This window comes from Peromyscus leucopus, chromosome 12, assembly GCF_004664715.2.
Source record: "Peromyscus leucopus breed LL Stock chromosome 12, UCI_PerLeu_2.1, whole genome shotgun sequence".
NCBI classification, from domain to species: domain Eukaryota; kingdom Metazoa; phylum Chordata; class Mammalia; order Rodentia; family Cricetidae; genus Peromyscus; species Peromyscus leucopus.
In genome coordinates, this window is record NC_051073.1 from 77,448,878 (window position 1) to 77,474,109 (window position 25,232).

At 45.4% G+C, this 25,232-nt stretch overlaps 1 protein-coding gene across 6 annotated transcripts in view; it reads right to left on the reverse strand.

Moving 5' to 3' along the window:
• Yeats2 (YEATS domain containing 2) overlaps positions 1-13,107 on the reverse strand; it is a 106,136-nt gene extending 93,029 nt beyond the window's left edge. For 5 of the 6 annotated variants that reach the window (XM_037209902.1, XM_028857613.2, XM_028857611.2 and 2 more), the window contains exon 1: positions 12,926-13,107. The gene's annotated coding sequence lies outside the window, so the exon portion shown is untranslated. Of the gene's footprint in view, positions 1-12,568; positions 12,735-12,925 lie in introns of those variants that run through there. The other variant, XM_028857610.2, reaches the window with a different exon arrangement.
• Between the last annotated feature and the right edge of the window lie 12,125 nt (positions 13,108-25,232).

The following is a 25,232-nucleotide window of genomic DNA, read 5'->3' on the forward strand; positions in this document are numbered from 1 at the left end:
TAAATAAATAAAATTAAATATAATACAAAATTTAGTTGTTTTTTCCCCACAGTGCAATTTTGACATTCCCTGTGCTCAACAGCCACCGGAAGCTAGTCACTGCTGGAGCGGGCAGCACAGACAGGGATGTTCCTAGCACTGTGATATAACATCTGCTGGACAGTGTTCCTCTTCTAAATTGTTTCAAAACATGAGCCAGCTTAAGAAATATTGTACTATTCAACAGAAACGTAGTAGCAGTCACATAAAGATTTTTAAATTTTTTAGTAGCCACATTTTAAAAAAAATAGGTAAAAGTAGTTGATCTTATCTAACCTAGTATATCCAAAATACTACCATCTCACTTAACCTAACCAACACAAACAACTCAGTACTGCGACTTCACACTGCTCTACTTTCCCCCAGTCTTTAAGATCCGATTGTTCTGAGCGTGCAAATCGAGTCTTAATTTGCACTAGACATTTCAATGACTCAGTTGGCAGCCTGAGGCTGGTGGCTGCCTTAGTGCCTTAGTGGGCATTTTGAATCACTAATGAACAAATAAGAAAACAGGTGTATGGGGGGGGGGTGGAACTCAATGGCAGAGCAAGGCAAAGGGGACAGGAAGTGCAGAACACGTGGATCCCTACAGTGATGACTTAAGAACACAGAAGACTGATTCCTGAGTCCCAAACATGTCCCAATCGTGTGCTCTACCACTAAGATGAACTGAGCCAAACACACACTATTTCTTGGGGTGTCTGTTTTAAACCAAGGCAAGTGTGGTGGAATATATCCATATACCTAACACTAAGGAGGTGGATCACCAGATCAAGGCCAGCCCAGGCAACACAATAAGACTCTGAATCAAAAGAGAAAAAATAAGGGGAGGGGGCTTAAAAACCATAAGGAAAAACCTCATTTATGTAAACAATTTGGTTAAGACTTTAAGCATCACAGTTATTTTCAATTTCAAGGAAAAAAACTCGTTTTAAGTCTTTTTCATTGTAGATTTGAAGTAAATAAATCATTATCCAGGTTCAAAAAAAAACCATAAGGATCCTTTTTTTTTTTTTTTTTTTTTTTTTTGGTTTTTCGAGACAGGGTTTCTCTGTGTAGCTTTGCGACTTTCCTGGAACTCACTTGGTAGCCCAGGCTGGCCTCGAACTCACAAAGATCCACCTGGCTCTGCCTCCCAAGTGCTGGGATTAAAGGCGTGCGCCACCACCGCCCGGCAAAAACCATAAGGATCTTAAGAACATGAGGCCGGAATCCAGACTGCTCGGGTCTCACAAGTACTGACAGGTACCCGCCTGGGACACTGCTGAGCCCCAGCCAGCAGACTCCCTGTGCCACATCTCACCTGGGAGGTGAGTTGACAGCAAAAGGGTCCCCCCCTGTTCCCCACCCTGTCCCTTGCTTCCTGCCAGGAACCAACATGCATCCCGAAAAGTGTAAGATGGTGCAGGAGACAGGCTCAGTGGCTAAGGGTGCTAGCTGTTCTTCCAGAAGACCAGGCTCCGAGTCCCAGCACCTGCACCCACGTGGTGGCTGACCAGTCTCTAACTCCAGTTCCAGAGGGGTCAACGTCCTCCTCTGGCCTCCACAGGCACTGCACAAACACACATGTAGGCAAACGCTCACACACATAAAACAACACTAAACCTAAAAAAATAAAGTCCACGTGCCTCCCTCCTTTACCATGTGAGAGAGAGAGACTCTTCGATGCTGGGGCCTGAACTCCCTGTCTGTCTGTCCATGGTGTTAATAACCTTTCAAATAAACTCCTTATTCCCCAGTAATCTCTCTCAGTGTCCTCTTGAACTGTCCACCCCAATCTAAGACCTAACAAAAGTAAACTGTTAACTCAAAACTACTTATTTTGTATGAAAATGCCTTAAAATACAAGACAGTAAAATTTACCCAGTTCTTTTTTTCCACTCAAAAACTATTTTTTAAATGCTGTGTTCATTTAAAGGTAAGACAAAAGCATCAATTTAAAAGCACCTTAGCTCTTCATTTAGTCCTTACAAGAAGAGCAAAACAAACACAGAAGGCCTGCTGTGGTCTGCTGTGGTGCCTCTAATTACAGCACCTGGGAGTGGAGGACTTCAATGCCAGCCTCAGCTACATTATCAAGTTGGGGGCAAACCTAAGATTCAAACATGGTGAGGGGCTGGAAAGATGGCTCAGCAGATAAGGGCCCTGCTTGCTGGTCCACAGGACCTGAGTCTCATTCCAGCTCCTACATGGTGGCTTGCACTGTCTGTAGCTCCAGGTCCAGAGGATCTGAGGCCTTCTGGCCTCTGCTGGCACCTGGGACCCAAATAGTGCAGAGACGTGCAGACAAAACACTCAGGCACATAAAATAACAATAAAATCAGAGTAAACGGAAGACCGAGAGAGGTGCCCCAGAGCACTGAATTAGCTTATTCCAGAGACAGTCACCTGATCCAGACCAGAGTGAGTCATTATATGACAGAAACATAAACCCTGGATAACAATTTGTATTTTATAGAATTGCTGTCTTGGGTAATAACAACAAATTTTGAAATATTCAAAAAGCATGCTGCATGTATGAACGTCCTACCATGTAAAGTTCGTTCACAACCATGAGTTACCTGCTGTAATTTAGAACAGAAGTACTTTTGGAAGGTCTGGAGTTTTTTTTATTACTTTTTCAAAGTTAGTAAAAAGAGGGGCTAGGGAGGGCCGCAGCTCAGTTGGCAAGGTGCTTGCCCAGCGTGCATGAAGCTCTGGGTTCAACCTCCAGCAGTCCATTCAAACAAACCAGCAGACAGCAGACACTTGTAATCACAGTACTCAGGTGAAGAAGGGCCATCCTGGGCTATACAGTGAGTTCAAGGCCAGCCTGGACTCCCTGAGAACCTGCCTCAAAAGACAGACATATAGTCAGAAAGTCTTTGGTTTGTGATTAGTTTAGTCAATCTGAGAGTATCTTTGGTGATATAAAGAAAAAAAACACAAACCTAAAAAAAAAAAATCAAGATGCCTAATCTATTTTTATTACATATAAACTTGGTGGGGAGGAGGATAGCCACATGAGTGCAGGTGCCGACAGAGGCCAGAGGCTCTGGATCCTCCGGACCTGGAGTTAACAGGCTGCCTGCCATGTGGGTGCTGGAAACTGAACCCAGGTCCCCTAGAAAAACAGCCAGTACTCTAACTGTTCAACAGTCTCTCCAGTCACTAATTTCTTACAAATAAGACCAAACAACAAGACCCAAGAATCTACTCACAGAGGTCAGTAAATCCCAGCAGATCTTCAAACCTGTTCCTGTACCATACCATTTCCTCAATGGTCACCTAACTCCTGGAAGTGTGCCAAAAGCCCATGGCATTCTCTGTAAGGACGAGTCCAGGCAGAGTATCATCTTCACCTGCTCATAGCGTTTAGTGTCCTCCCGCTTCCCAAATGATCACAAAAATAATCCTCCCTAGAAAGCCGTTTGAAGAGGACACGGAAGTTCCCCGAAAACAAACCACTGTTGTTTTATTCTCTCTCGAAGGATAAGGTAAAACCACGCCTTTGCTGCACAAACTGAGGTGAGAAGGAAGACGTGAACAATCCAAGAGAGGACTGGTAAGGAAGAACCCACCAGTGAGTGCATTTACACCCAGGTAATTTGCTAAACTGAGAACTTGGAATGAGCCGGACAGTGGTGCCCACACCTCTAATCCCAGCATTCGGGAGGCAGAGCCAGGTGGATCTCTGTGAGTTTGAGGCCAGCCTGGTCTATAGAGCGAGATCCAAGACAGGCAGAGCTACACAGAGAAACCCTGTCTCAAAAAAACAAAACAAAACAACAACAAACAAAACCCCCAAAACCTTGGAATGAAGCTTTCCACATTCATTTTAAAGTATATTTAAGTTTCAGCTAAACATTAAGAGTTAGCAATTATCCTGCAGTTTTTAGAATAATTCAGGTCTGTTTCTGTCTAGCAAAAACCGTAAATACTGTAGTAAATTACAGCTAAGGCTAGGCACACTTGCGGAGGCATATTCCCTTACACGGGAGTACAACTGCGTAATTAAGTATTGTTCTTCTTTTACATTTTGGATTTATGGAAAGGACATTCAAGCAGGTTCTTGCTTTGTTTTGTTTTTGAGCAAGGTCTCACTATGTAGCCCTAGCTGGCCCCGGGACTCTGAAATCTGCCTGCCTTGGCATCCTGAGTGCTGGGATTAAAGGCATAAGACCCACAGTTCTTAGATACGAGTCAGCTCAACTCAGAAACAAAGTGTTTACTAATCCTAAACTTTCAATCAGCTGAAACTGGAAGGAATACTAAGATGGGGATGTAAATCTTTCATTCTCCTCGTTTGTCTGTGGAAGTGGATTTACTGAACCAAAATCAAATACACAAATAAATGAAATGCTGGGACCAAAACAAAACCGTTTCTGTCATCTACACCTCCAACTTAATTTCTTCCCACCATACCTCCAAAGAGTCAAGCCCTGGCCTCACATGGCAGGCTAAGTGTGTTATCACACATCCCTGGCCCCCAACTTAGTTTTTAATCTCACCAAAACAACATCACCATAGAAAGCAAATGTTGCCAATTTAAACTCAAAAAATAAATATAAAAATAATTCTTTTCATAAACAATACAATGAAACAAACATTACCACTTAACCCTATCCTGTTCATTCCAATAACAGGAACAAGTGAGTTCTGACAATGGTAACATTCATTTAGTGGTCTACACTTTAAAACATAAAAAGTGCAGGGCAGAATGGCGCATGCCTGTAATCCCAGACGTAGGAGGCAGAGGACCGCTGCAAGTTCACGACCAGCTTTATCTACAGTGTGAGCTCTAGGCTATGAAGAGACGCACAGCCAGATCCTGCGTTGAAACCCAAAGCTAAACAAACAAAAATGAAAATGTGTTAATTACATAACACTGCCACAGAGGTCACTTATTTATTTGTTGAGACAGGAACGCTTTAAGTAGACCAGGCCAGCCTCGATTCTCAGAGACCTGCCTGCCTCCCAAGTGATGAGATTCAAGGTGTATCCTACCACACCAAGTCCATTACCGGAAACTCATTTCAGGGAACACCTAGAACCCTAAAACTCATACAGAATCCTGCCATCTCACATGAAACGCAGCCAACTGGGAGGGCAGAGTGAATAAAATCTGACACATTAAGCTCCTGGAAAGTTCCACCACAGACGACACCAAGTATTTTGTCAGTAATTTTATATTCATGAGGGCATGTCAATCTTGGAACTAATGCGATGTGGGGATGGGATGGTCTTAGGAAAGCAGGACTTTCCTAAGCCCCAGGCAGTGAATCAATGCTCCTTCGTCCTCCTTTCCACGTTCTTCAGGCCCTGTGAACAAGACAACTGGCACTCCTGTGGTAAGTATCGCAACAAGAAATCTACGGCCCACTCCAGGCATCCACACCGAATGGAAAACTGGGGTGCCAATCAATACTGACCCAAGCAACAAAGATGACTCTCAGTCTTTACGGCAAGAGAAAGGAATGGAACAAGGGTACACACTGAAGGATTCTCTTTCTTAAATCCCTCAATGGACAAATACATTCGTGGTCAGAAAAGAAATTTCTTTTCTTTTTTTTTTCCCCCCAATACAGGGTTTCTCTGTGAGCCCTGGCTGTCCTAGAACTCACAGGCTGATCAGAGAAACTTGAATGCAGCCAGCGTGTGGCTGGTGGTGACTGACTTGGGAGAGAATAAGGACTCTTTCAGGTGACCATGTCTTATATATTAGTAAGAGTGTAGTTACATGAAAAGTCAGCCAACTGTACACTTAAAAATCTGTGTTTCACTGTATGCAAACTATACCTGTTAAGAAAGGCATTATAAGCCGGGCAGTGGTGGCGCACGCCTTTAATCCCAGCACTCGGGAGGCAGAGGCAGGCGGATCTCTGTGAGTTTGAGGCCAGCCTAGTCTCCAAAGGGAGTTCCAGGAAAGGTACAAAGCTACACAGAGAAACTCTGTCTTGAAAAACAAAAAAAAAAAAAGAAAGGCATTATAAAAGATTTTTCTTACCACGTCACTACCTGTTTGCCTCACGCTAATGGCTTCCTATAACACTTGAGGGTCAATTCACATGCTGTGACATGATCTGCAAACTTCCATGTCTTGGCCCCTTTCTATCCTTGATCTCAGATCCAGGCATGCTGCCCTTCTCTGCCCCTCAAATATTCTCAAATGTTCTGGACTTCAGTATTTCTGGTTCCTTCTGCCTGAGAAGTTCATCCCTCTGGGTTAGCGTTTATCAGATCCAAGCTCAAACACCCACCTCATCTGAGAAGGTCTTCCCTGAGCACCTCATCCAATATCTTCCCCCACACCCATTCTCCAAAATGTATGAAAACATTCAATAAACTGCTCAAAACCAGCTAACTAAGCTGGGCGGTGGTGACGCACGCCTTTAATCCCAGCACTCGGGAGTCAGAGTGAGTTCGAGGCCAGCCTGGTCTACAGAGCAAGATCCAGGCCAAGCACCAAAACTACACAGAGAAACCCTGTCTCGAAAAACCAAAAAAAAAAAAAAGCTAACTGAAAGACCCTAGCCCTTCAGGCTTACACCACCAAGCGTCAGGAAAAGAGAAACTTTAAGCACCAGGAAATGAAAAACTAAAAATCTAGTTCCAAGGGCAACCTGACTTAGCCATTGCTCAATCTCCCCTGCAACCATATAACAATGTAAAAAGATTTCTGTTAAGAGATGTGCTCAACTGTGACTGGGATAGTTGCAGGTGTTCCAGGAAGGACCACCGTGACCTGTGTGTAAACTCCACTCCCGCCCTGATACCCCCCCTTGAGGTTTCAGGAAGAATGTACATGTTGACATAACTGTACCCCCTCTGTGATCACTCTGTACCCAGACCATGATCTTGTGAAACGAAATTGTATGGAAATTGTAATCTTGTGGGTTTTGTGGGTTTTACCTTTATAAGCCCTTATGGGGCTGCAGTGAGATGCGGCTCTTGCTCTTAGGAGCAGGGTTTGCCCTTCTATATAGAAGCTTAAATAAAAACCTCTTGCAGCCGGGCGGTGGTGGCACAGGCCTTTAATCCCAGCACTTGGGAGGCAGAGGCAGGCGGATCTCTGTGAGTTCAAGGCCAGCCTGGGCTACCAAGTGAGTTCCAGGAAAGGCACAAAGCTACACAGAGAAACCCTGTCTTGAAAAACCAAAAAAAAAAAAAAAAAAAACAAAACCTCTTGCTATTGCATCAACTGGACTGGAGTCTGGGTTCTTGGGGTGTCCACTCCAGACCTCCAGATTTTGGGGTCCAACACTAACTAAACTACCAGCCAAGGTAGAAACTCACTCAGCAAACATAGTAACATTCATAGTTCCTTTATAACATTTGCAAATCGATATCGTGTTCCATCTTAAAAACACAACTAGAGAGCCTGGAGGCACAAGCCTTTAATCTTCTGAGGCAGAGGCAGACACAGCTCTGAGTTCAAGCTAACCTGGTCTAGAGTCAGGATAGCAAGGGATACATGGTGGGGCCGTGTCTTTAAAAAAAACACAAAACAAAACAAAATCAAAAACAACAACAATAAAATTGAGAGACCCACCCCCACCCCCCACCCCCCACCCCCCAGCAGTGAAAAGCCCATCCCAGTCTTCCAAGTGCTGAGGTGACAGGTGTGACCATTCACACCCAACTACCCTGGGCACAGGCGTTCTTTTACCACTCTGTAACTGGCAGTTCCCTCTCTACCCACTCTTCTCATGCACAGGCCTTGGCTAGTGAAAACTAATTCTAACGCTGCAGTATTAAAGTTCCCATGCCTAAACACACAATCCACCTTCCAATGGACTCAGATTTTACCTTGACCTTTTCATTTTACTCCAACACTCTTCATCCTTCAAGAATCAAAGGAAAATCCAACTCACCCATGTTGTAAAGCCCTGCCTTATAAACTCCCCTATAGGTCAGGCAGACCTTGAACTTACAATCCTCCTGTTTTATCCTTAACAGTTACAGGCATGCAATGCCTAGCCAAAACCTGGGTGAATATTTATGCAATGCCAAGACAAGCGAAGCAAGGGTTCAAGGTCCCGTGTTGACTCTAGTGGTATATGATTCTAAGCCTAGCACTGAGAGGGATAGGGCAGGCTGACTGTGAGGATCCTGAGTTCAAAGCCAGGCTGAGCTGCATAGCCAGACCCTGCCTCCACCACCCTCTCTCTCTCCCCTAGAGCTGGGCGGGCGTCATGACTCACAATTGAACCTCAGCACTGGGGAGGCGGGGAGAGAGAAAGGAGTGTCAAGGGTTCGAGGCCTGCCTGTCATACTCAGGGAACTCTAGGTTAGCCAGGCTACAGCATATGAACCTGCCCCACCCCCAACCCCTCAAAACACATGAATACAATTTCTAAGTCCACACAAACTCACCACCACTAACAACAACAACAACAACAACAAAAGCCATCTTTTTTCTCTCGTATACTGCAACCCCAGAACCTGGTACAGCACTGTCCCCAAGCTCCACCTCCTGCTGTTTTCCTTACCACATAGACTGGAGGGTGTGAAAACAACCCATCACACTGTTCTTGTTTGTCTGCAAGGGAGAAGTCCGCTCACCCCATCCTCCAACTGGCAGTAGTATGCAGACCAACAAGAGGGAGTGCATTAAAGACACAGTGGCCAATTAATTTAAAGAAGAGGCAACCAACAGCTAAGAAAATCCAAAGTCCACAGTGGAGGGCGGGAGAGCTGGCTTAGTGGTTAAGAGCGCTTGTTCTTGCAGAAGTCCGAGGATCGAGTCCCAGAACCCACACGATGGCTCACACCATCCCTAATTAACTCCAGAGAAATCCAATGTCCTCTTCTGACCTCCATGGGCACCAGGAACTCATGCGGTACACACAGAGCAACAAATGCTCATACACATGAAAAATAAATCTCAAAAAAAAAAAAAAAAAATCTAGAAAAGAAAACCCCATAATGGCAGGCTGGGGAGATGTGGATCATTTCCTGCATAACCATTAGGACCAGGAGTCATATTTGGACCCCAGCACACACACAGCCTAGGTGTCCCACAAATACCTGTAACTCTAGCTCTGAGGGATCTGACGCACTCTTCTGGCCTACAGGTGTACACAGGTGTGCACCCACATGCATACATTCACACACACAATAAGTAAAATAAATATTTTTTTAAATGCGTGGTTGAATGAGAATAGTCAGTCCAAGTATTTCTGAGACTATCCCAGAGAGGAAATGAAATTTTCCCAAGTGAGGATGAGATATATCCTAGGTGGGCTGTATTCACAGAGCTATGATGTAAGTCTTTATTCTCTACACGTGCACACACAATTAGGCACGTTAACGACCTAGAGCTTCCCATACGCTATGCAACCGCTGTACTACAGAGCTCTACATCCCCCACCCATCCCTGCACCACCCTGGACTTAGTACTTTACTCTGAGACATGGTTTTGCTTAAGTTGCTCAGGCTGACCATGAACTTACTCTGTAGCTTTGAGCTAGTGATCTTCTGCTTAAAAAAAAAATTTCTCTAATCCCAGCACTCGGGAGGCAGAGCCAGGCGGATCTCTGTGAGTTCGAGGCCAGCCTGGGCTACCAAGTGAGCTCCAGGAAAGGCGCAAAGCTACGCAGAGAAACCCTGTCTCGGGGAAAAAAAAAATCTACATGGGGATTCTTTTAAGGTTTTTGTTGTCGTTGTTTTGTTTTTTTAAAATGTATATGCATTGGCCGGGTGGTGGTGGCACACGCCTTTAATCCCAGCACTTGGGAGGCAGAGGCAGGCGGATCTCTGTGAGTTCGAGGCCAGCCTGGGCTACCAAGTGAGTCCCAGGAAAGGCGCAAAGCTACACAGAGAAACCCTGTCTCGAAAAATCAAAAAAAAAAAATGTATATGCATGTAGGTAAGTGTAATGCATGTGTGCCTCATACCCACAGAGGCCCAAAGAGGGCACTGGGTCCCCTGAACTTGGAGTTAAGGGTTGGTTGTAGGGAACCATGTGGGTGCTGGGAAGCAGCAAGTGTTCTTAACCACTGAGCCATTTCTCTTGACTTAAAGATTTATTTTTATTTATGTGTACACATGTAAGCTGTATGTATGTACATATGCACACAGGTGCCCTTGGAGGTCTGAAAAAGTACAGGATCTCTCGGAGCTGGAGTTACAGACAGTTGTGAGCAGCCTGACATGGTGCTGGGAACTAACTACCTCGGGACTTCTTCAAGAGCAGCAAGTGCCCTCAAATTGCTGAACTACCTACCTCTCCAGCTCCGGGATCCCTCTGCTTTAAGCCCGCAAGTAGCTGGGGTTACAGACCTGCACCTCCAAGTCTGGCTCTTCTTATAGTCTATAGTGAAAAAATCATTATAGCTGGGCATGGTGACATACCTGTATCCCATCCCGTATGCAGAAGCGCCAGGCCGGCGTTGATGGCTACCGTTGGCTATGTGAACTCAAGGCTCCTGTTCCAAATAACTAACATACCAACCCAAAACAGTACACAGGAAACTAGAGCATGCCAAGTGATACACAGCACACAGCACTTAAAACTGTGGAAAACTGTACAAAGTTTCAGTGCTATTCCCAAGCCGTGTATAATCGCTAAAGAACATTTAACAAGGAATCAGAAAACAAAAAATAAAAAGGCCGGAGGCGTACTTCAGCCTTGTGACTGCCTAGCACACAAAAAGCCCTGGGGTTTCATCTCCAAGCATGAAGACAACGTCCTCCTGACAGAACAGGACGATGGAGAGACGGCTCAGTGGCTAAGAGCATTGGTTGTTCTTTCACAGAACCCATCCAGGTCCGATTCCCATGGTGGCTCATAACAGTCCATACCTCCAGTTCCAGAGGCTCTGACACCCTTGCTCTTCTGGCCTCTGTGCATGTATCGTGATTGTGGTACAGGCAAACATGAAGGCAAAAACACTCATATACTTAAAATTAAATGTTCAAAAAAAATGTGAAAATACACCAGTAACCAAAAAGGGCTGGGGCTAAACCTCAGGGGAAAGTGTGTCTGCAGGCATGTCTGGGTAAGCAGCATCAGGTGGACGTCAGAGAACAACTTAGGGGAGTCCATTCTCTAGTGGGTCCTGGCCATGGAACTAAGACCATCTTACCAGTCCAAAGCAATCAATTCCTACTCTAGGAACTTAAAAGCCCTCTTGGTTTCCAGAGAGGAAATACAATTTTGTTTCTTCTCTGTCCTTTGATTAATCTTTTAACTCTGAGTTTTATACTGTCACATGCTAACTGTTTTCTCAACAGACTGACCGTGCAACAAATAAGTACCTCACATTTATTTCATTCAAAATAGAACTCAAGATCGCCCATCTCAATAAATGGTATGGTTATCGATCTATAATCTCAATAAAAAGGTATGGTTATCTGTCTCTTCCGTTGCTCAAAACAGCAATTTAAAAAAGGAATGCAGAGGACGTTGGCAAAAGCCTCTAATCCTAGCACTAGAGGGGTGTGCTGGGGCAGAACGATCCAGAGTTCAAGGCCAACCTGGGCTAGATATTGAGTTTGAAGTCTGCCTGAGCTACACAAGACCCTATTTCAAAACAAAAGCAAAATAACCAAACACACACACACACACACACACACACACACACACACACCCTAAAAAGAAAAGACAAATCAAAAAGCAGCCCTCAGCATGTGGTGCCTGCAAGTCCAGGCTCTTAGCAGTTGAGAAGGCTAAAGAAAAGAGTTCAAGGCCATCCTGGGCCACAGGGGACCTCCCCCTTTCCCTTACCAATCCATTTCCAAGTCTTGCTAATTCTATCTCCAAAATATCTTGTCTTTTCACTCTGCCCATTTCCAGTGCCAAGGACCCAGTCCAGGCTACCACGGGTAGCTGCATCCTTGACTCCCCGCTAGCACTGTTTACCTCTTCCATGTGGCGGTTGGACTGCGCTAAGATCTTCCAAAACCTTTACACAAGCTTCCCATAAAAAGTAAAAGTCAGCGGGGTGTGGTGGCGCAAGCCTTTAGTCCCAGTACTAAGGAGGCAGAGGCAAGTGACTCTCTGAGTTCAAAGCCAGCCTGGTCTACAGAGCGAGTTCCGGGACAGCCAGGACTAACACAGAGAAAACCCTGTCTCAAACCAACAACAAAAAGTACAACAGTTAAAGCATCCACCCCCTCACCTGCTCTGTTTTGGTCCTACCTCTGCAAAAGCCCACACAAACAAACGTTTACACCCATAGCAATTATTTCTGGACATTGAAACTTTCTTCTTTTTTCCCTGTCTTCATTTTTAATTTTTTTTTCCAGGATGAATACTTGCTACGTTTTAAGGGCAACGATACTGCTGAATATATGTAGTATTACGTTATATTTTACGTTAATGAGAAAATGGAACTTTAAAAGTGGGTTACTTCAGTAATTAAGAAGTGTGCCTAGATGAAAATACTAGCAAGATCAAAACTAGTTAAGATGTGAGCGAGCTGCAGACAGGACATAGCCTTTCTCTGTTTAACATAAATACATGCATAATGGAGAAGAGCTCCAAGCCTTATTGTCTTCTGCAATCTGGCTACAGCCCACCGCGCCGTCCCGGTCGAGTCCTCACTTTCCGAAGCTTCCACCGCGACCCAGCCCCGTCGCACGCCCTCGGGCAGACGCCCCTCAGACCTCCCTCAGCCACGCACGGCGGATTCCTTCGGGCAAATCCAAACTTGCCGAGGCGACCTCGTCTCGGGACCACCCGCAGGTCACCGCGCAGGCTCAGCCGCCGCGGCTGCACGGGAGCCCCGTTCTGAGGCTGCGCGGCGGGAAGGACCCTCCCCACGCCGGACCTCGCACCCCCGCGGACCCCGGGGGGCGCCCGGCCGCCCGCGCGCGCCCGCGGCGCGGGGGGAGGGGCGCACGTGCCCGCGCCAGACAATGCCCCGCACGCGGCGCGGCGCGCACCCGCGCCGACACTCACCCTTCCTGGTGCGTCCGGCCGCAGCGCGGCCCCGCGGGGACCCGGAACCACCTCCCCCCCCCACGCGGAGGGAAGGCGCGAAGGGCCTGAGCTCGTGGAGCCGCCGCGCGAGGCCCGGGACCCGCCCGCGCGGAAGCTCACGACACAGCAGCCCGTCTGTCCGCCCGTTCGCCCGCCGGCCGCGCGGCTCCGCCCCGCACGTCAGCTCGGGGGCGGCGCGGCACGGCGCGGGCGCGCGCGGCGGGGGGCGGGGCCCGGGCCGGCGCGGCCCCGGCGGGCGGCGGGAGCTGCCCCTGAACTCTGACCCCGGGCTACGTCGCACCCCGAGAGAGTTGACCCCCCGGTCGTGAGCTCGTCCTCCGCGGTCCCCACGCTGAAAGTTTGGGAGACGACGGGTTCTCTCGTAGTCATGGCAATAGTAACTATGGTGACCGTACGGGCCAGCGTGGTACCATCTTGCAACTCCGCTGGGCTAAGGGACAGGGGTGTCCGGAGCAGCAGGAGCCTGGCATGGTGGGGCGTGCGTGGAGTCTGGGGGCTGCGGCAGGAGCGTCGCAACTGCAAAGCCGGCCTAGCGACACGGTGAATGCAAGGCCCGGCCTCCAAGTGAAAATTGCTCAGGGCAATGCCGTGGGTCCAGTACCATAAAAGAGAGACAGAGAGAGAGGAGAGAGAGGGAGGAGAGAGAGAGGGAGGAGAGAGAGAGGGAAGAGAGGGGGAGATAGAGGAGAGGGAGTGAGCGAGGAGAAAGAGAGGGAAGGAGGGAGAGAGAGAGAGAAAGAAAGAAAGAGGGAGGAGATGGGGAGAAAGAGCAAGGAGAGAGAGGGAAGAGAGAGTGAGAAGAGGGGGAGAGATAGGAGAGGGAGTGAGCGAGAGAGAGGGAAGGAGGGAGAGAGAGAAAGAGAGAGAGAAAGGGAGGAGATGGGGAGAGAGAGCAAGGAGAGAGAGATTGAGGAGGAGAGAGAGGGGGAGAGAGAGAGAGAAAGAGAGAGAGAGAGGAGAATTTGAGAGAGAGAAGCAGAGACAGGAGGAAGGAATTAATCTTTAGGAACCCATTTTACTAGATGGCAAAAACTGGGGGTGTGGTGCCTCCCCAGATACTGAGTAGGCTGAAATCGGCAAGGAAAGGAAACCAGTGAGGAGGGAAGGTTTGGAACTGTTGAAAACTTGATGTGGACCGCAGCAGCGAATGAGTGAAAGCCATCGCCATCGGCCTGGGTTTTCCTCTAAAGTGGCTTGAGAGCGGCCATCTTCTCCTGTGCCCCCCACCCAAACCTTCCTGTTACTTCTGCCGACAGCACCCTCTCGGCTGTCCCGGGAGGTGCCTCTGCCCTCCCCGGCTCTTCCTCACTGATAGGTACATATTTGCCACATGAGCTGGGTACTGAGTTGTATTATATTTTACGTAAATGTCAATCTTTTTATGCATTTTATGTTTAATATGAAATATTTTAAGAATTATTCCTATATCCCCTAGTAACAGGCCCAGTCATGGGCCAGGGTCGTGGCCTACACCTTTGATCCCAGCATTTGGGAGGTAGAGGCGGGTGGATCTCTTGAGTTCAAGGCTGGCCAGCCTGGTCTACATAATGAGTTCCAGGATAGCCAGAGCTAAATAATGACACCTGTCTTAAAATAAGTCCACTCAAGACACATAGTATAAACTCAAAAACTGTGAATGCGCGGCAGCCGTGGCACTTACCTTTAACCCCAGCTCTTGGGAGGCAGAGGCAGGTGGATCTGTGGGTTTGAAGCCAGCCTGGTTCCAGGACAGCCAGGACTGTTACATACTGAAACCCTGTCTTGAAAAAACAAACAAAACACAAACAAAAAAACTGTGAACAGTGACAAAAAAAATTAGAGACATTTTATCTTACCCTGACCTTCTGATTTTAAAGTTTATCAGGAGTAAAATTAGATTAACTATTTTCTCAAGAATGTTTATTGCTTTTCTATTGTTCTGAAACTCTGTTCCAGGCACGTTAATTGTGCACTGAGGATACAGAAGTACACAAAGCAGAATTAGCCCTGATAAAATTTACACCCTAATAAGTATTATTTTATCCTTTGAGACAGGATCTTGCTTTGTAGCCAGGTTGGCCTTGAGCTCACACTCAGCTCACACCCATGCTATCTAGCCCCCCAAATGCTAGGGTTATAAGCACGTGCAGCAGCCTCAGCAGAATTATCATTTGACAGGGAAACTGGACCTAATATAAATTTAGGCCAAGAAACGCTTCCTTGAGCGTGAAATGAATAGGCATTTGGAAGATAAAAATTCAGTTCATAGGGTAGGTGTATGCAACTGAATGCTTGTGTGAGGTCCTAGGTTTAATCCTTAGTACCATGACATCAATTAATTTCATGAAATTTGAATGAGAATGGCTCCCATTGGCTCATATTGGAGTGCTTGGTCACTACTTGGTGGAACTGTTCTGGAAAGGATTAGGAGGTGTGGCCTTGTTTGAAGGAGGTATGTCACTGAGTGTGGGCTTTGAGGTTTCAAAAGCCCAGGCCAGGCTCAGTCCCTTTCTCTCTGCCTCCAACTTTTGAATAAGATGTAAGCTCTCAGCTACTGCTCCAGTGCCAGTCTGTCCTGCTTTTTGCTTTGCTCCTCAATGTGACCGTCATGGACTTACCCCCTGAAACTATAAGCAAGTAGATAATTGTTTTGTTTTGTTTTGTTTTGTTTTCTGTTTTTAGCTGAGGACTGAACCCAGGGCCTTGTGCTTGCTAGGCAAGCACTCTGCCACTGAGCTAAATCCCCAACCCTGCAAGCCCATAATTAAATGCTTTCTTCTGTAAGTTGCCTTGGTCATGGTGTCTGTTCACAGCAATAGAACAGTGACTGAGACATGGAGGAAAAGGTTAAGGTAGGGACAGGATGAGTATGTTGGAGTTAATTCACACTTTGGTCAAACTCCAAGGCAAGCACATAGAAATATCTCAGCGCTGGGAAGCTAGAAGCCCACTTCCGTTGGTCTAGTTGGAAAGCTGCCCAGTTCAGAAGTCCCAACAGTGTTTGGGAGAGGGGGGAGTCTGTGATGGAGCTGCAGCTCTTGATTGCTTGCAGATGGCACGTCAGAAACCCAGATTTTGGAGAGAATGTGGTAGTGCACGCCTATAACCCCAGCACTTGGAAGGCAGAGGCAGTAGGATCGGGATTCAGGATAATCCTCAGATACATGGTGGTCTGAGGACTCTAACAAGAGGCATCCGTATTTTTCTGAAAAGAGCGTTGTGTGGCCCTTCTCCCTGCCTTCTGGCTCTTGTACTCTCCTGTGATGCTACCTGAGCTGTGGAGGGGGTGGTCTGAGTGTCCCCTTCGGACTGGGTGCTCAGTCCCCCCTGCACTCTCAGCACCTGGAACAGCCGTGATTCTGTGTTCCCCGCTGTTCACTGCAAGACACGTTTCTCTGGTTAAGCCTGTGTCGTTTGTCTGTGAGTATAAACACGAATGTTTAGAAGGCCGTTTGGTGCCTTGTCAATTCAGCTACACAACAGGAAGTTCCCCCGTAGGGCTTATATCCTCTCCAGCCATGGTTTTTTGACTGGCTTTACAGTACCAGGTACATTTCCTTCTGCCAATCCAAAAACATTCGGCTACCCCCTGTAATGGCAAACCTTGGTTGTCAACTTGACCATATCTGGAATCAACTAAAACCCAAGCAGCTGGCCACCCAGATGAAGGATTTTCCTAGCTGGATTATTTGAGGTGGGAAGACCCTATATCTGGGCTGCACCCGGTGGCAGACCATATAAAAGGACACGGAAGAAGGAAGCTTTTGTCTTTTGCTGCTTGCCCTTACTTTCACTGACAAGTTTACCTGTCCTGTTACTAAGGACATTCTTAGTGTATATTAGGCCTATACTAAGGCATTCCTTCACTGGTATTCGAACCTACTTCTTTGAGATTCTAACATAGTCTAAAGGCCCTCAGCTCTTTTTTTTTTTTTTTTTTTTTTTTTTAAGATTTATTTATTTATTATGTATACAGTGAGTGTTCAGCCTGCAGGCCAGAAGAGAGCACCATGTGGTTGCTGGGAACTGAACTCAGGTCCTCTGGAAGAACAGCCAATGCGCTTAACCTCTGAGCCATCTCTCCACCCCTGCCCTCAGCTCTTTAAGAATCCTCTGGTGCTTCAGCACCAGATTGGGACTGCTAAAATATCCATTCCTGGGGACTGAATAACCACCAGATTCTTGGCCTTTGTGTCGGGAGACAGGCATTGTTGAGATACCCAGACCACAGCTTATAAGCCACTCTAATGAATCTCTTACACACACACACACACACACACACACACACACACACACCCCTCAGTTCTGTTCCTTTATCAAACCCTGGCTAACACACTCCTGTGACAATCATGCCACTCCTGCTCCAGTAGGCACATCTTTCCTGGCAGGTTGGTAGTATGAGTCCTAAGGTTCATAGACACGTAAGGCCATCAGTGCCTTTTTCTCCCAGTGTCCTGCAGAGCACATTCCAGCACTGGAATATGAAAACTGGTCAGCAGGAAGGAAACTTTCAGCTCAGTTAAAAACCTCGATCTCTCTATATCTAGTATCCAAAGTGTAGTATATTCAGCAATAGGGTCTGAGTGGTGATGGTGCACACCTTTAATCCCAGCTCTTGGGAGGCAGAGGCATGCAGATCTCTGTGAGTTCAAGGCCAGCCTGGTCTACAGAATGAGTTCCAGGACAGCCAGGACTACACACAGAAACCCTGTCTTGAAACAAAACAAAAAACCCTTTTCACTCCAAGAATTTACCCCATCTCTGCTTACATATCATTTATGTTCTACTAGCTCCCTAACTCCCCTGGAATGAGCCCATTTCAGTGTTCTGGCCTCTATAGGTACCCCAAGTTGAACATACAAATTTAAAGATCAAAGCCAAATTCACATGTAAGAGAGAAAACACAGTATCTGTCTTTTGGGATCTGAGTTACCTCACTCACTTAGTATAATTTTTTTCTAGTTCTATCCAGTTTTCTTCAGACTTTATAGTTTTATTTTTCTTGACAGCTGGATGAAATTCCACTGTGTATATCAACCACATTTTCATTATTCTGTTGATGGACATCTGGGCTGATGCCATTTCCTTGTTATTGGGAACAGTGCAGCAATAAAGATGGGTGTACAACTCTCTCTCTGGTAGGATCTAGAGTCCTTTGGGTATGCCCAGGAGTGGTGCAGCTGGGCCATATGGTAGTTCTAGTCCTAGTTCTAACTTTTTGAGAAATCCCAACACTGATTTCTGTAGTGGTTGTACCAGTTTGCATTTCCACTGACAGTGAAGACATGTTTCCCTTCCCCCACAACCTCACCAACATCTGTTGTAATCTGACATTTTCATATTATCCATTCTGACTGGGTTGAGAGACTCAAAGTGGTTCTATTTATTTATGTGTTTATTCTAGGTGTATGCATACCACTGCACATGCATGGAGGTCAGAGAATAACTTGCCAGAGCCAGTTCTCTCCTTGTATGATTTGTGGTCCCGGGGATTGAACTTGGTTCTTCAGGTTTTGCAGCAAGCACCTTTTACCACCAGGCCATCTCATAGGTCCTCAAAGTTGTTTGAATTGCATTTCCCTGTTAGCTAATGATGTGGAACACCTTCTAAAGTGTTTATTAGCTGTTAGTATTTCTTGTTTTGAGAGCCCTCTATTCATTCCCAAAGCACAGTTCTTGGTTAGTTTTTTTTTTTTTTTTAATTGTTGTTTTGATGTTTAGGTTTTTTAATTCTTTTTATATTCTAAATATTAACCCTTGATTAGATTTCTGTTTTCTCCCATTATGTAGACGCCCTTTCACTCATCTTGCTGTGCAGGAAGTCGAACTCCTAGGTCCCCTTTGCCAGGTGTTGGTATTTCCTGAGGACTGGAGCCCTAGTTGGGAAGTCCTTACTTATGCTAATATTTTGTCTGCACTTCCTGCTTTTTCCTTGAGCTATTTCAGAATTTCAGGTTATTGTTGAGGTCCTTAACTCATTTGGAGTTGATCGTTTGCAGGCTCAGAGACAGGATCTAGTTTCACTTTTGGACATGTGGACACCCAGTTGGTACCATTCACTGACGATGGCGTCTTCTCCAGGCTGTGCTTCTCCTTTTTGTAAAGAACCAGGCGGTCCTAGTTGCATAGCCTAACTTCTAATCTATTCCACTGACCAAGTATTCCTTGGGATCTGCAGGGGTTGTTGTGCATCTATATACACTTTCTATTTTTTATTTTTCTGTTTCTTTGAAGAATGTCACTGGAATCTTTTTTTAGTTTATTTTTATTTCATGTACACTGGTGTTTTTGCCTGCATGTATGTCTGTGTAAGGGTGTCAGATCCTCTGGAACTGGAGTTATAGACAGTTGTGAGCTGCCCTGTGGGTGCTGGGAATTGAACCTGGGTCCTTTGGAAGAGCAGCCAGTGCTCTTAACTGGTGAGCTGTCTCTCCAGCTCCCGTCACTGGAATTTTTTATTGGCATTGAACTTGTTGTTTTTGGTAGGATGATGTGCTGGCTAGTCTTATGTCAACTTGATACAAGCTAGAGTCATTTTCGAAGAGGGACCCTTAATTGAAGAAAAAAAATGCCCCTACCAGATTGGTCTATGGGCAAGCCTATCGGCTGTGGGATATGCTGTGAATACATGCTGTTCCCATTGGTTAATACATAAAGCTGCATTGGCCTATGGCAGGGCAGGATGGAGCCAGGCGGGGAAATCCAGGAGAGAGAGAGAGGAGAAAGGAGAGTGGGGGGAAACACCGAACCGTCCAAAGAGCAACATGTAATGGGACACAGGGAAAGTCACGGAACACGTGGCCTTACATAGATAGATAGAAATGGGTTAATTTAAGTTGAAAGAGCTGGCTCGCAAGAAGACTGCCATAGGCCATACAGTTGGTATTTAATATAAGCCTCTCAGTGATTATTTTATAAGTGGCTACTGGCCCGCAGGGCTGGGTGGGAACCGCAGAAACTTCTGGCTATACCCATCATGCATTTTCCTGATGATTGATGTAGGAGGGCCCAGCTCACTGTGGGTGGTGCCATTCCTGGACTGGTGGTTCTGCGGGGTGATGTAAGAAGCAGGCTGAACAAGCCATTGGGAGTAAGCCAGAAGCAGCACCCCTTCATGGCCTCTGCATTAGTTCTTGTCTGTACGCACCTGTCCTTTTTCTTTCTTTCTTTTTTTCAAAGAGAAGGTCTCTGTTTAGTTCTGGCTGTCTTGGAACTCTATATGTAGACCAGGCTGACCCCTGACTCACAAAGATCCTCCAGCTTCTGCCTGTATAGTGCTGGGATTAAAGGCTGCACCACCATGATTGACTCAGGTACCTGCCTTGTCTTCTCTCAGTGATGGACTGTGATGTGGGGTAAGCTAAAATAAACCCTCTCCTCCCCAACTTCCTTTTGGTCATTGTGTTTTATCACAGCAAAAAGACCCTAAGATAGATGACCATGTTCACTGAAAGACCCTAACCCTTCAGGCTTACACACACACACACACACACACACACACACACACACACACACACACACACACACCCAAGCCCCAGGAGAATAAGGAACTAAAAGAAAAAAACTGGTTCCAAGGGCAACCTGACTCAGCCACTACTCAACCACCTCTGCCACAATATAACAATGTAAAAAGATTTCTGTTAAGGGATGTGCTCAACTGTGACTGGGATAGTTGCAAGTGTTCCAGGAAGGACCACTGTGACCTTTGTGTAAACTCCACTCCCGCCCTGATACCCCCCCTTGAGGTTTCGGGAAGAATGTACATGTGGACGTGACTGTACCCACTCTGTGATCAGACCATGATCTTGTGAAACAAAATTGTATGGAAATTGTAATCTTACGGCTTTTGTGGATTTTTCTTTTAAAAAAACCCATGTGGCTGCAGTAAGGCGCAACTCTTGCTCTCAGGACAAGAGTAGCCCATCTGTACAGAAGCTTCAATAAAAACCTCGTGCAGTTGCATCAACTGGACTAGAGTCTGGGTTCTTGGGGCGCCCACTTGAGACGCTAAACTTTGGGGTCTAACATTCAGCATATCAATTTTTCTGATACACAATCATATAGGACTTTCTACATTCTAGTGTCTTCTTCTCTTCAGGATTTTAAAATTTTCACTACAGAGGTTACTTCCAGGCATATATGTGATTTTTGTTGTTGTTTGTTTAGTTGCTTAGTTGATTTTTGAGGCTCTGATGAGTGGGATTTCCCTGATTTGTTTCTTACTATGTTTGTCTTTGGTATATAAGAAGGTGTCTTAGTCAGGGTTACAATTGTTGTTGTGAAATGTCATGGCTTCATCAGCAACTGTGTACTCAGGGCAGAAGTTATGCCCTGGGTGGAGAGTCCAGAGACCTCTCTCCACTTTGACTGGATAGCGTATATATGAGTGATATAAGCATGCAGAGGGTGGAAGGCCCAGGGCACAGCAGGGGCTCCAGAGACCTCTAACCTGTCTTGGTCAGGTTCTTGTTGGCAGGAAAAGTAAGCTGGGGGGTTTAGAAACAGCCTACATATCCAGGCTGTGTACTTGTGAGGCAGAAGAATGGTTGTGTGTGTGTGTGTGTGTGTGTGTGTGTGTGTGTGTGTGTGTATGTGTGAAAATTTGCTGATTTTAAAAAGGCACTGATACACATACACCATGAATGGAAAATATCCAAAGACTGGAGGCGTTGGGGGGCTGGCTCAGTGGTTAAGAGCACTTGCTGCTTTTACAGTACCCACATGGTTGCTCATAACCATCCACAACTCAAGTTTCAGGGGATCCAACATACTCAGTGTCTATGAGCACCATGCACACACATGGCACAGAAGTATATGTTCTTTAAACTTTTTTTTACCATCATACAAAAATGAGTCTTTTTTAGAAAATCTATTTCTAATTTATGGCAAATTTTACTTTCAGAACTAAATCCATAGAACAACAATACATTCTATTTTACCATTAATTTCTGCAAGCCTCAAGAATACATTATAGAGATTCAGCTGTACATATTAAAGCTATGCTTAGAAAGGTCAAGTAATTTTTCTAGAGGGAAGCCATTTATCAAGGAATATTTGGTGTTATTCAGCTTTTAATATTCAGCTGTTTCTTGCTATGATTTTCTTGTGAGCTCATATACTACTACACCATATGACAAACAGTTTAAGCTTCTCAGACCTACTTCTGATTGACTAGGTAACACCCCTGCAGGACCTAGGAGACAGGTGGTCTGTAGATGCACAGCTTTGTTTCCTGTGCTAATGAAGCTCAGACCATCCCTTGCCTTCAGGCCTAGAGGCATTGCAGAACTATTGACTCAGGACAATAGGGCTTTTTACATAACCAGGTGCAGTAAAGACTGGAGCAGAATTCCTGGTCTGAGCAGAGTTGTGTGGCCAGTGGCAAATGCGGAGTTTCTGTAGATGGTAGGGCAGAGTCGCATGGCCAGAGGAGACGAGAACAAGGCAGATCTTTTGTAGAGAATAAGGATTGGGTCAAGTCAAGAGAGTAGGAAGAGAAGAAATGAGCATGGACAGAGGAACTGAAGATGGAGATGAGATCGAAAGCATAGGAGCTTACTAAAACTATGAGAGGACAGGAAAAGAAGGGACAGAAGGAACTGAGTGTCAGGATGGAACTGAAGCTGTGTAGACAGAAGTTTGTTATAGAGAAATAAAGTAAACGGACGTAAGAAACTGGTGTGCATCCATAGACAGCAGGAAACAGTACGGAGAAAATGATTCCCACATTCCCAAGAGGGCTGTGGGAGGCTTTTCGTTATTTGATGGGCTATGGATGTTTGTTATCATTTAGGGAAATATAGTATATTGATACAAATTTAAAGTTAGTTTTATTGTACTATATATATGTTTCTACTCTTGCTTAAAGGACTTTTGTGTATTGATACAGATTTAAGGTAATTTTTGTTATAATATACTGTATATGTTTCTACTCTTGTTTAAAGAATTTTTTATATTGATAAAAATGTAAGGTTATTTTTGTTACAATATATTGTATATGTGTTTCTACTCTTGTTTAAGGTATTATACCTATGCAATTCATTTAAAAATGTAAAGTTATAGTTTTTGAAAGCTATTATTATAAACTATATAGGACAATCAAGAAACACAGGTCAGTAGTTAGTTATTTATAAGAATCAAATTTATAGGGGTTGGAGAGATGGCTCAGTGGTTAAGAGCACTGGCTGCTCTTCCAAAGACCCAGGTTAAATTCCCAGCACCCACATTGCATCTCAAAACTGTCTGTAATTCTAGTTCCAGGAGATCCGACACCCTTACACAGACATATATGTGGGCAGAACACCAATTTACATTGAAATAAATAAATAATTAAAAAAATAATCAAATCTATAGATATATGTTAGATATGTTTTCTAGGTCAAATGGATATATTTTAGATAGATGGTCTTCAAATACTCCAAAGACCTATAGAATATGGCATTTAGGCCGGGTGGCGGCGGCGCACCCTTTAATCCCAGCACTCGGGAGGCAGAGGCAGGCAGATCTCTGTGAGTTCAAGGCTAGCCTGGGCTACCAAGTGAGTTCCAGGAAAACCAAAAAAAAAAAAAAAAAAAAAAAGAATATGGCATTTAAAATGTTTTGTCAATTTAAAGTTTTTTTTTTGTTTTTTTTTTAATGACAATGAGATACATCTGCTCCTGGCAGCACCAATCTACTTCAGAGAAGACAATGGGCATTGAAGAAACTCCTTATAGAGTTTGCTTCTATTCTGGCAAGGTTAGCCACTGGGCAAAGAAACTATTCTAGCCTTTGACTGCTTGACTATGTGCTGTCCAGACTGGATGTGCAGGACACACAGGGAAAAAAAAAAGACTGTTGGGCTTTGCCAAAACAAGGCAGAACAGTCCTTCAAAATTACTGACTCACAGAAGAGTCTGCCAGATATTCTGCAGGACACAGAGGAAAGTGACTGATAAATTTTGCCAATAAAAGGCAAGATAGTCCTTCAAATTTCCTGCTTCATTAAAAAGTCTGCCAGATACTCTAGGCCTATAGGCTGAATGCCCCAACATTGCAGAGGAACCTTAGGTGACATAGGCAGCCAAATGTCTCTGTTGTTAGATAATATTACATCCTTCTGGGTCTTTGAGGGAGTTGAAGACTAGATAGTTATAGTTGCAGTTTTTCTTAATTATGATAGTAAGTTAGGTGTGAAACTTTGGATTCACTAAAATAGGATAAATAATGCATTATTTTCTTTGAATATGCTAACTGCAAATGAACAGAATATTGTAAATGCAATTCCTACTTGATAATTATTTTTGTTGTATGTAGATAGCTACTATGTTAAAATTAAAACCTTTATTTTTATTTAGACAAAAAGGGGGAAATGTCGGGGAATATTGTTTTAAGCTGTGTTACTTTTGTTTATGTTGCATTTGTTTAACTCTGTGAAGCTGTGTTACTTTGTCTAAAACACTGGAGAGTCTGGTAAAGAACTGAACAGCCAATAGCTGGGCAGGAGGAAGGATAGGCGTGGCTGGCAGGCAGAGAGAATAGAAGGAGAAATCTGGGAGGAGAGGAAGATCTAGGAAGGAGAGAGAAAAAGTAAAGAGAGTAGACAAACAACAGGTGAGGACGAGGGGGAGGGGAACTTCCACATACCCTGGACCTTCAGGACCAGAACAGGCCACGGTGGAGTTCAGGAGTCTGAGGGAATTAATCACAAGGGCCCATGCAACCTCCCCTCCTCACAAACCAGAACCCACCCAACACAGGAGCTGCCCAGACCACTGCTCCCACTCACCCCTTCCCTACACAGCCCCAGGTGGAGTCTGCTAAAAACAGAAGGATCTGAGAACTTGACCTGAGCAGCTGTGCCATCAATCCACTCCATAGGCGCTCTTCATTTCTTACTTGTGCATTTTATCTCATGAGGGTTTTGCTTTTCATCATCACCCAGTTCCATGTCTTTTGACCTAAAGCCACTCTTTACTACTAACCTGTATCTCATTTACTCCTTTTACTTCTCCTACTTTTCTGTTTTCATCCTTATCTCGCCCCCCCCCCCCCGCCGAGAAAGGGCCTCACTATGAAGCCCTGACCTGAAACTCGCTATGAAGACAAGGCTGACTTGAAAGTCAGAGGTCTCCATGCCTCCCAAGTGCTGGGGTGAAGGTGTGTGCCATCATGCTCAGCCAAGTACTTTTTTTTTTTGGTTTTTCGAGACAGGGTTTCTCTGTGTAGCTTTGCGCCTTTCCTGGGACTCACTTGGTAGCCCAGGCTGGCCTCGAACTCACAGAGATCCGCCTGGCTCTGCCTCCCA